Source organism: Octopus bimaculoides, chromosome 1 (assembly GCF_046866305.1).
Source record: "Octopus bimaculoides isolate indiv1 chromosome 1, ASM4686630v1, whole genome shotgun sequence".
Taxonomy (NCBI): domain Eukaryota; kingdom Metazoa; phylum Mollusca; class Cephalopoda; order Octopoda; family Octopodidae; genus Octopus; species Octopus bimaculoides.
This window is the reverse complement of record NC_142928.1, coordinates 140,270,019-140,281,754: the sequence shown is the minus strand read 5'-3', so window position 1 is coordinate 140,281,754 and position 11,736 is coordinate 140,270,019. Positions and strand designations below refer to the sequence as shown.

Sequence of the window (11,736 nt, the reverse complement as noted above, 5' to 3'; positions counted from 1 at the left end):
GAAACCTGTTTTTCGTCGTTGATTTCTCTATCACTTTTAAATTGTTCTTCCAAGCAAATGAAAAAATTGCAAAACAACCATCAAACTGATATTTTACCAAAGGTCTTGCTCATCCCGTGGACTTCATATAACGACCATTCTACATTTTAGGACTTAGATCGAACTTTAATCGTAATCTTTAAACGCCTGTCTTTGTCGGGATTCCCATCTAAAAACAAAAAAAAAACAACAACAAAAAACAAAAACAAGCAATGATAGTTTACCATGCATTCATTTCTCTGCTTCTTTTAACAAAAATACGAAACAAAAACAAAAAGACTTGTTAAGTGTGATCACCAACTCGCCATCATCGTATATTTCCTCTCCTTCATCTGTTCAACGATCATGCTAGGGTCAAGCTGAAATCTCCCTTTGACGAGACTCGCAGAAATATTTTCCTCTTCCTCTTCCTCCCTTCTCTCTCCTTTCTCCCCACCTCTCTTCATTTTCTGCCTCCTCCTCTCACTCTTTTCTGTTATTCTTTTCTATTGCAATTTATTCGAGCTGCTATTCTTTATCGTTGCTGGCATTTCTCTTCTTATTGCTTTCGTTGTTGTTATTGTAATTGTAATTGTCGTTGTTGTTGTTATAGTTGTTGCTATTATTGCGTACAACAGGGAATTTCATTTTGCATTATCTTTCGTTCTATTTCACTTTTTATTTTTTTGCTTCCTTTTGTTGTTGATGTTGATGTTGAATTTTGCCATTATTCCGCTATACGTAAATCCAGTTGTTTAAAGTGTAATTGTTATAAATTCTCCCTCCCCCTTCCTCTCCACTTCCTTCCTCCTTCCTCTTCCATTATCATCACCATATCACCATCATCATCATCATCATCATCATCATCATCATCATCATCATCATCATCATCTTCTTCTTCTTCTTCTTCTTCTTCTTCTTCTTCTTCTTCTTCTTCTTCTTCTTCTTCTTCTTCTTCTTCTTCCTCCTTCTTCTTCTTCATCTTCCTTATCTTCGTCTTTTTCTTCGTCTTTTTCTTCTGCGTCTTCTTTTCCCCCTTCTTTTTCTTAACTCCTCCTCCTTCTTCTTTTTCATGATCATCATCATGATCATCATCATGATCATCATGATCATCAACTTCTTCTTCTTCTTCTTCTTCTTCTTCTTCTTCTTCTTCTTGTTATGATGATGATGATGGTGATGATGATGATGATGATTCTGAAAGAGGAACGAAGTCGCCATTGTTATAAGAAATACCTAACCAACGTCCTTCCAACCTTGGACAGTGGTTTTGAAAACATATTCTAATCTTCACAACGATAGAAAAAAAAAAACTAAATAAGAAAGAAAACAAAAATAAAAGAAATAAAATTTATATGAAATTACAACCTTCTAGCCATCCGTACCCACCTCTTCCACTCATCAAAATATCGCGGAGATATATAATTCAACATTTTGGCCGTCCTCCTTCCTTCAATATGTCAACACATTCTAACTGACGGTAAAGAAAACAAAATGGAAGGGATGCAGCAGCGAGTACATAGTAATATACCAACAAAAACAAAATGGCCGATGAGTGAAAGTGAGCTTGTATGCGGTCAGTAAATCTGCTAGAAATGGTAGCCAAAATTACATTGAAATGCACTTTGTAGTATCAGTTTTAATGGTTCTTTCTGATTTGGTGTATACCATTTTTTGATTTAGTTTTTATTTAGTGTGTTTTCTACCGAAACGCTTTAAAACTTCGTATACTTGTATATTTTGTCTTATAGAACAGAGAAAAAATTTTATATTCGAAGTTATTTCATGTTAAAAATTGTATTTCAGTAATTTCAACCAATCACTGACGTCTATTTAGCTGAATAGAGTTACTGCTGTTCTTTGTCAACAATAATTTGTGGCGGTGTATATATCGTTAGTCCCTGGTAACCGTTTTGAATTAAGCACCAACTCTAACCCTAATTCTAACCCTAACCCTAACCCTAACCCTAACCCTAACTCTAAAACCCGAACCCTAACCTTAAAACCCTAAAGCTAAGACCAGTACAAACGCATGAACGATGTCATAAATAACAGTACCACCGATAGTTGTTGTTGACAAACAACGGCAGTAATTTTATTCAAGGGAAAAGATCCCATTACATCGCCAGAACATGTTGAAAAACCACAGCAGTAATTGTTTTCACCTCAATAGACGTCAATGATTGGTTGAAATTACCGAAATACGATAACTTTTAACATGAAATAACTTGGAATATAGAAACTTTTCTTATTAACAAGGCTACGAGAAAAAGATGTTTTATATGACACATTCTACCAGTATCCCAAGTTTGAAAGTGTTTCGTAAGAAAACAAATGGTGTCTGTCAAATCAGAAAGATCCGTTTAAAATAATGTAGCCAGAGGTAGACAATTTCAGAAAAAAACATGTAAGAAAGATAAAAGGGTAGATTGATGGGCTTCAACACCTTCTGTTCACACTAGATCAGATCCTACTTGGGGTTAAACAAAACTACAAAAACTACAGCAACAAAAAAGAGCCAGTAACTGAATTTCTGCATAATCGCTCGATCTGCTAGAAATACCAGCCAACTTTAATTCAAATCATATAGTCATAATAAGGGCTCTATATTATTGGGTAATGCAGTCCTTGATACTGTATGTATATCTGGAGATACGATTGAATGGATACGATTGGAAGGCTTTTGAGAAAAATCATTCGACCTGCTACAAATAGTAACTGAATATCTCTCGACGAAAGACAAGTTGGAAAATGTCTTAAATATAGTATGTCTCAAAACTCGATGGTACGGGCCCGGCTGAAAAGTCTATGTTCATAGGCTTGGAATATGTGGGAACAACCAACAGCTAAACAGTTTTCTAATATTTACTCTAAGCACAAATATATAAAGTAGAACTAGAGTCAACTGTATCGATCCAAGTATATTATTGCGACAGTATGACGACTGGTAGAGTACACCATAGCAGAATTATTTAGAACATTCCAGTTCTACCATTCTGTCTCCAAGGACACAAGTGAGGTGGAATGGTTTTTAAATATTTTTTATATTTTAGTAAGGCGGTGAGCTGGCAGAATCGTTAGCACACCGGGAAAAATGCTTAGCATTTCTCCCGCCTTCAGGTTTTGAGTTCAAATTCCGCCGACGTTGACTTTACTTTTCATCCTTTGATAAAATAAGTACCAGTAAGTAAGAGGTTGATAAAATAAGTACCAGTAAGTAAGAGGTTGATAAAATAAGTACCAGTTGAACACTGGGGTCAATGCAATGGACTTAACCTTTCCACGAAATAGCTGGCCGTGTGCCAAAATTTGAAATCAATTGCGCATAATATATGTGACAGATATATGCAATTTAACTAAAGGTCGTATCATATGTACAGGATATATATATATATATATTTCTTATGAGAAAAATGGAAAAATAAGAGTGAATATTTATTTTATGAGTGCTGTTTATTAAGTCTATAAAATTGTGTATAAAGTATATAAAGTGCATTAAGTAATCATCGTATTCCAATTTCTTTCACTTTTCAATGAGTAACAGATGAGCTACTATCTTTCCAGACATACCCAACACAGACTATACTTTCAGGATTTTTGGATAAAGTTTTCAGAAATAACCCAGTAGGTTTACCATTAATTCCGTGAAATATTCACGAGTCCTGCTGGTATATATTAAACATGATAATTTCTCCTTATCCTTTTCAATCCTCATAACCTCTTCGAGGTGGTGCTCCAGTATGGCTGCAGTCCAATGACTGAAGCAAGTAGAATATAAAAGAATAAAAGATAAAAGGCATCGGGAAACCACCTTCATATTCCTCAACGAACATTTTGTAACAAACAAATGATGCTAACTGAAGAAATCACCAGAAGCCGTTCATCCACTTGATGGCGCTTCGAGTAAGGAATAGGAACTTACACATTTACGAACCAACGGTAAAGGGAGGTACTCTACGTGATCGTTTGAGCGGGTAAAAATAGCAGCCAAATCTTTAAATCACACCGTTGTTGGCACTCCGTCGCTTACGACGTCGAGGGTTCCAGTTGATCCGATCAACGGAACAGCCTGCTCGAGAAATTAACGTGCAAGTGGCTGAGCAATCCACAGACTTGTGTACTCTTAACGTAGTTCTCGGGGATATTCAGCGTGACACAGTGTGACAAGACTGACCCTTTGAATTACAGGCACAACAGAAACAGGAAGTAAGAGTGAGAGAAAGTTGTGGTGGAAGAGTACAGCAGGGTTCGTCACCATTCCCTGCCGGAGCCTCGTGGAGCTTTAGGTGTTTTCGCTCAATAAACACTCACAACGCCCGGTCTTGGAATCGAAACCGCGATCCTATGACCGCGAGTCCACTGCCCTAACCACTGGGCCATTACGCTTCCACAAATCACACCGTTCCGACTTCAAAAAAACAGAAGTAAAGGGTACGTAGTCAGAGACAGTAAAAGACGAGATGGTTACGGTTGGGATACTTTTGATTTTAGTTTCGCCCAGTATAGGCTGATCTGGTCAACAACAGCGGAAACAGCAGCAACAACAACAACAACTTATCTATCAAAACTCAGGGTAGATATATAAACTAGAAGTTCTCAACCATATTTTGTCTATGGATCCCTTTGATTCCAGCTTTTCTCGAGCGAACCTCCATAGCCATTCGGTGTTTAAAAAATTCATTATGTTTGTTATTAAATATTATTAGGAATTGTATATAAAATTGTTAAAACATTTTATGTACTGTAGGCGCAGTCGTGACTGTGTGGTAAGAAGCTTGCTTCCCGATCACATGGTTCCGGGTTCAATCCGACTACGCGGCGAGTGTGTTCTACTATAGCCTCGGACCGCACAAAGACTTGTGAGTGAATTTGGTAGAGGGAAATTGAAAGAAGCCCGTTGTAAATATATATATATATAGATAGATATATACGTGTGTGTGTCTTTGTGTTTCTCTCCTCATCACCCTTTGACAACCGGTTTTGGTGTGTTTACGTACCCGTAACTTAGGTGGTTCGCCAAAAGCGTCCGATTGAATAAGTACTAGGCTTAAGAAATAAGTCCTGGGGTCCATTTGTTCGACTAAAACCCCTTGAAAGTGGTGCTCCAGCATGACTGCAGTCAAATTGACTGAAGCAAGGAAAAGAAATGTAGAAGCATAATCAATTTATTGTACATAAATTTTATGAACCCCCAAAGATCATATGGACCGCACAAGGATCATATGGACCTCAGTAGAGAACCGCTGATATAAACAGTAGCAAGGTAAGTTGTAAGTTTAAACATCCAACGAACTCATTACTTTTATGTTAGTCATTTTTGTTTTGTTTTTGTCAGTAAGTGCCAAATATTCATTGATTTAAGGACCATATGTTGATTATATACTGAATTTAACTAGACACACCTTTAATTGTTTTTATTAAACAAAACAAGAAAGCATTTACTCGTTTATTTGTTTGCTTTATTAACTATCCTATAATAAATTATTAATTCTCATGTGTGTGTTTACCTAATAGTTGGTTTTAACCACTCATCTTGCAAATATGGTTGATAGTTTTTGCTATATTAGCATTGTATTCCGATCACGTATACATAGACTATGTTATCAAAACTTAATTGAAGGTCATCTGTCAGATTATATGGTCAATAGCTGCTTAACTAAACTACTTCTGAAAACAAGAGAGCAGTCAAAACATGGAGCAGTCAAAACATTGGAAAGTAATCTTAATGACGACAGGAATCTCATCTTTGGCAGTTTTTCTACTGTTTACATAGATACTGAGGCGATTAGCAGACTAGACAAGTCTACAAAGTAAGCAAGTCTTGCAAGGTACATTTTGGTAATATATGAAATGCGTGTTTTTTGTTGATAAAATCCAACACATTTGTTTAACAAATGCTGCGCAATTGTTTAACAAATGTTGCATATGGTCTGAAGTTTTAGCTATGGACAACAGAAAGGAAAGTAATTCGGTTTCGTGTACACAAAGATGCATATAAATACACAAAAATCATACACTGTACGTGCGTGTTTCTTCCCTTACTCACACACTTATCTACATGCGCTTGCGTACATATACATGTATATGCAATCATACATGCGTACATACATATATGCATATATACGTACATACATGCATACATACATGATGATGGAAGTCACTCTCAATAATAATTATGACTATTGTTTGTTAATGCACCGTAAAACAAATATGATGATTTTGTTCAGCTGATAATCGACAGTTTTGGCCACAGCTATAACATAAATGTCTTCTTATTTAAATACAATGCACAATCATGATATTGGTGTTGTATACGGATAGAAATGTATCTCTTTAAGACATTTATTACATCATTAGCATATATATAAGTCCAGGTGTGACGGTGTAGTAAGGAGCTTGCTTTCCAACCACATGTTTTAGGGTTCAGTCCCACTGTGTGGCACCGTGGACAAGCGTCTTCTATTACCTCAGGCCGACCAAAGCCTTGTGAATAGATTTAGTTGATGGAAACGAAAGAAACTGTCGTAGGGTGTGTGCGCGCGCGCGAGCGTGTGTGTGTGTATGTGTGTGCATGTGTGTGTTTGTCCCCCAACACTGCTTGACAACTGGATTCCGTTTGTTTGCGTCCCCGTGATCTAGCGGTTCGGCAAAAGGGAACGATACAATAAGCACCAGGAACACAAGAAATATAAGTACTGGAGTCGATTCATTCGAGACTAAAAGTAATTCAAGGCGGTGCCCCAGCATGGCCGCGGTCTAATGACTGAAACAAATCAAAAGGTAAAAAATATATAATCTTTCAAGGTCTGAAGCTTTATTATTAGTTTCATTTGATTCCTTTACCTCATGAGCGGCTAACAGGACCATCCTAAGAATTACAAACAACTCGATTACAAATTGAACATTTGAAGGAATTATTGATATCCGTAGGATTTCCTTCCCTTGCATCTGGTTTCAGTTTTGCTCGTTTAATGTGATTCTCTTCTAAATGTATGATTTCGTTGAATATGATTTTTCCTCGATGCCCTATAAATTGCAACAGTTTTCTAGTTTTGTCTCTTAACTTTCGTTTGTAAGGAGTTTTTTCCATGGAAAGACCTCCTTCTCCTTAGAGAAGACATTTTGGTCATCTTTCATCTTTCGTACGGCTTTCACCTGTTCGGGACTCTCTTTGAAAACGACCATTTGATGGACACAGACAAGGTGTAAAGAAGTGGGAAGAATAGTGGCATACCTGAATTTTTTTGAATCGGATTCGTGAGTTGGGTTCTGCAGTGGCACAAATGCCTTGCTTGTGGGGGAGACTATGTTGTACCTTTACATCATACATTCATACATATATACATGCACATTTACACACACACACGTATATAAATATATGTGTATATATGTATACACTCGCACGTATGTATATATTCTTTTTTCTCTTTTTTATATGTTTCAGTCATTTAACTGCGGCCATGCTGGAGCACTGCCTTTTAGTTGAGCAAATCGACTCTAGGACTTATTCTTTTGTAAGCCTAGTACTTATTCTATCGGATACTTTTGCCGAACCGCTAGTTACGGGGACGTAAACACACCAGCATCGGATGTCAAGCGATGTTGGGGAGGGGACAAACACAGATACACAAACACACACACACATATATATATATACATATATACGACGGGCTTCTTTCAGTTTCCGTCTATCAAATCCACTCACAAGGCTTTGGTCGCCCGAGGCTATAGTAGAAGACACTTGCCCAAGGTGCCACGCAGTGGGACTGAACCTGGAACCATGTGGTTGATATGTATGCATATGTGTGTATGTGTGTGTATATGTGTGTGTGTAGTGTGCGTGTGTATGTGTGTGTATGTGTGTGTATGTATGTGTGTGTATCTATATAGCTATATATATATGAATACATGTATATACATGTACATGTATGTATGTATGTATGTATGTATGTATGTATGTATGTATGTATGTATGTATATATGTATGTATGTATGTATGTATGCATGTATTATGCATGCGCGAGGGCATGTATTTTATTATATTTGGTTTACAAATATCCTATATTCACGAGTTTCCCCTAAGTTATTTATCGATCGATAGATATATCGATATAAAAGACTCGAAACGTCAGAACACAACCCCTTTCACCACCCTTGAACTTATTTATAATGTACAAATATTATTATGAGCAGGTGTGTATATACATCCATATATAAAACGGGTAATGAAAATACCTTATTGAGAAAACCTGAATAAAGTACACAGTCGACAAATTTTGTCGATAATTTAGTAGAAACTGAAACCATAACATGTGTAACTGAACACTGTCACAGCTGTAGGGTTTTATGTGTCAAAAATAAAAGCGTGTTGATGAGTGAAATCCTATTGGTAACTTGTCTCACACAGTTCTCTCAGTCGGTCATGAAATTCAACAGATTTATAGAGTAACAGGTAAGAGCTAGACATGCATTTAAAAATCTACAATGTACCTGAGCAGAACAAACAGCTGCTCAATTAAGTACGGAGAAATATATACACACGCAAATACAGTGATTAGTTCTATGGAAAATTATAACAAACGACGTTATTGTTCACAAAAGCATGATGTAAAAAAATTTATATACGTAACTAGATTTTAAACAAAGTATCAAGTAACAAATGATGCCTTTTCAATACTAGTAAATAAGAAAACGAAAACAAATGTCCCCCAAAATATAGTACTGACTCATAAAGGTTTCTTTATACTTTCTTATCGATGTTGATGGGGTGATGGTGCAGTGGTTATTGGTGTTGGTGATGGTGTTTAATCACGGTTTTATGTGTATATCATGGACTTTATTGCCAAAGTAATTCGTTTTATATATATATATATTTATTTAAAATAGCAGAGTATGATTTGAAGGAGATTTGATTATTATTTCTAGAAGCTTGAGCAACCGCATAGGGGCTTCCTCGTTGTTTGGATATTCCTCGTTGATATTTTGGTTGTTGTGGCTTTCTGGCGTTCCATGTTCGCTTGACTGAGCATACTTATGGTGAAGACTTTTGCAGAGGTTGCATCATTCAGTGAGTGGAAAACAGAATGAAACGATATAAAACACTGAGATCTCTGGCCTACAGTTATTTATTCAGAAGTTACCACTCCCATGTGGAGGCGCAATGGCCCAGTGGTTAGGGCAGCGGACGCGCGGTCATAGGATCACGGTTTCGATTCCCAGACCGGGTGTTGTGAATGTTTATTGAGCGAAAACACCAAAAGCTCCACGAGGCTCCGGTAGGGGATGGTGGCGAACCCTGCTGTACTCTTTCACCACAACTTTTACTTCCTGTTTCTGTTGTGCCTGTATTTCAAAGGGGTCAGCCTTGTCACACTGTGTCACGCTGAATATCCCCGAGAACTACGTTAAGAGTACACGTGTCTGTGGAGTGCTCAGCCACTTGCACGTTAATTTCACGAGCAGGCTGTTCCGTTGATCGGATCAACTGGAACCCTCGACGTCGTAAGCGACGGAGTGCAACAACAACCACTGCCATTCAACGCATAGAAAATTTTGCTGAAGAGCAGCATTCATGTCTCTCCGTTTACTTTCTCCTTTAAGTGGTATTTGAAGAGATTCATAATAGGACTGGTTGTTGTCAATCTTCTCAATGCACAGCACAGCATATTTTACCGTTTTTGCTATACGGAGGGGAATTACATAATAAATGAAGGCAACGAAGTGATGTTAACAAATGACACGGCTAACAAATATATCTATCTTATACATGATAACATACGTCGATACATGTCTACAGCTCAGTAATGTCTAGACACTGAATTAGTGCAAAACAGTTTCTTCGTTCTGTGTGCATCTCGGACGAGTGTAGCTAACAACACTAATCGTTATCAAAGACTCTACCCGCCAAACTATCCCCCACGTCTTTGCTAGCCAAAATATTAAACCCACTGTGCGTACAGCAAAGTTCCAACGAACTTCAGCAGGCTGAAGGCCGCTATGATACCCCTTGTATGCATCCTTTCTCACGGAACTGGAAATGCCCCGTCTGTTGCCAAACGTTTGCAAATCAGTAGAGAACCTGCCTGGCAGTTACTCACACAACGGAAAACTACGACGTTGACTTCAGCCGTAGTTGTTGGCTTTTCGCTCCCTGAACCTCCACTAGATGGCGCAAACTGTTGATTTGGGCATTGAAGTCCACCACTGACCCAAACAGTCAAGCAAACTAATACATAAAAAACTATACCCATTTGCTTGGAATCAAAGAAAACAAGTTCAATGCAATCCATTAGAGAGCGAACTGTGAATTTCATGTCACGCCGTAATTCCGTACCTCGGGTCTATCGACCGGTCTTCATTGTTTCAGTGTCTCGGAGAGCAGGCCTTAGCTCATACGACGCATTCTCTGTTTCGCTTCAAAAGCAATGCTATTTCTAATCTGCCTTCTAGCATCCTCCTCACCCACTCTACTGCTCGCTACCGCTATTTCCTTACTAGGCCTATCACTTCAACCTCATTCTTTTTCTTTGTAATGAAACTCAGTGGGTGTTGATTTTATCCGGTTTCATATCCCCCACTTCAATTGAACATTTAATTACTATGTATTAGTACTGATATTTCTTGCGGCTTATAATCATTTCTCGCTTGGTTCTAGTTTCTATTGTTTGTTTTTGCCTCCATTTAATATTTGTCACCTTCCAGTAGTCGACTTCCCTATCATTCATTCTCTCACATTCACGTTATCCTCCACTTTCACAAGAAAAAAACAAGCAGATACAAACAGATACATAAATACGCGCTCACGAATATTCTCTCTCTCTCTCTCTCTCTCTCTCTCTCTCTCTCTCTCTCTCTCTCTGTTGCATGTGTGTGGTGTGTGTGTGTGTGTGTGTGTGTGTGTGTGTGGCGTGTGTGTGTGTGTGTGTGTGTGTGCGTGCGCGCGCGTGTGCGTGTGTATTCATTCTTTTATTCTTTTATTTGTTTTAGCCATTTGAATGCGGCCATGCTGGAGCATAGCCTTTAGTCGAAGAAATCGACCCCAGGACTTATTCTTTGTGAGCCTAGTACTTATTCTATCGGACACCGACATCGCTTGTCAAGCGATGGCGGGGAGACAAATACATACACAAACATATATATATATATATATATATATATATATATATATATACGATGGGCTGCTTTCAGTTTCTGTCTACCAAATCCACTCATAAGGCTTTGGTGGGTCCGAGACAATAGAAAAAGCCACTTGCTCAAGGTTCCACGCAGTGGAACTGAATCCGGAACCATGTGGTTGGGGAAGCAAGTTTCTTACCACACAGCCACACCTGCGCCTATATACCTATATTTATATATATATATATACATAAACACACATACACATGTTGTATATACACAGCCGCATGTACACATACATACATACATACATACATACATACACACATACGTATATATATACCGGTTTTACGGACATAGATGGTCCGGGACCTCTTAATCTGCGCTAATTCACGAGCAGGAACTTTAAATTGCTGCAGCCGTCAGACAAGGTTATTGGTGATTTGCACTGTACAGTTGCCTGATTTATACTAATGAACAGGCAGCTGTATTTCATTATCTCATTAATTACTTAGGCAAATTTAATATTTGTTTTTGTACACACACACACGCACACAACACATACACGCACACACACACACACGCACACACATACACACACAC

At 38.0% G+C, this 11,736-nt stretch overlaps 1 long non-coding RNA gene across 1 annotated transcript in view; it reads left to right on the top strand.

The window, feature by feature from the left end:
- The first annotated feature begins 5,567 nt into the window (after window positions 1–5,567).
- The window catches only part of LOC149137776 (uncharacterized), a 52,745-nt gene continuing 46,576 nt past the window's right edge, over window positions 5,568–11,736 (top strand). The window contains exon 1 of the long non-coding RNA XR_016239727.1: window positions 5,568–5,828. This is a non-coding gene — a long non-coding RNA (uncharacterized LOC149137776). The remainder of the gene's footprint in view (window positions 5,829–11,736) is intronic.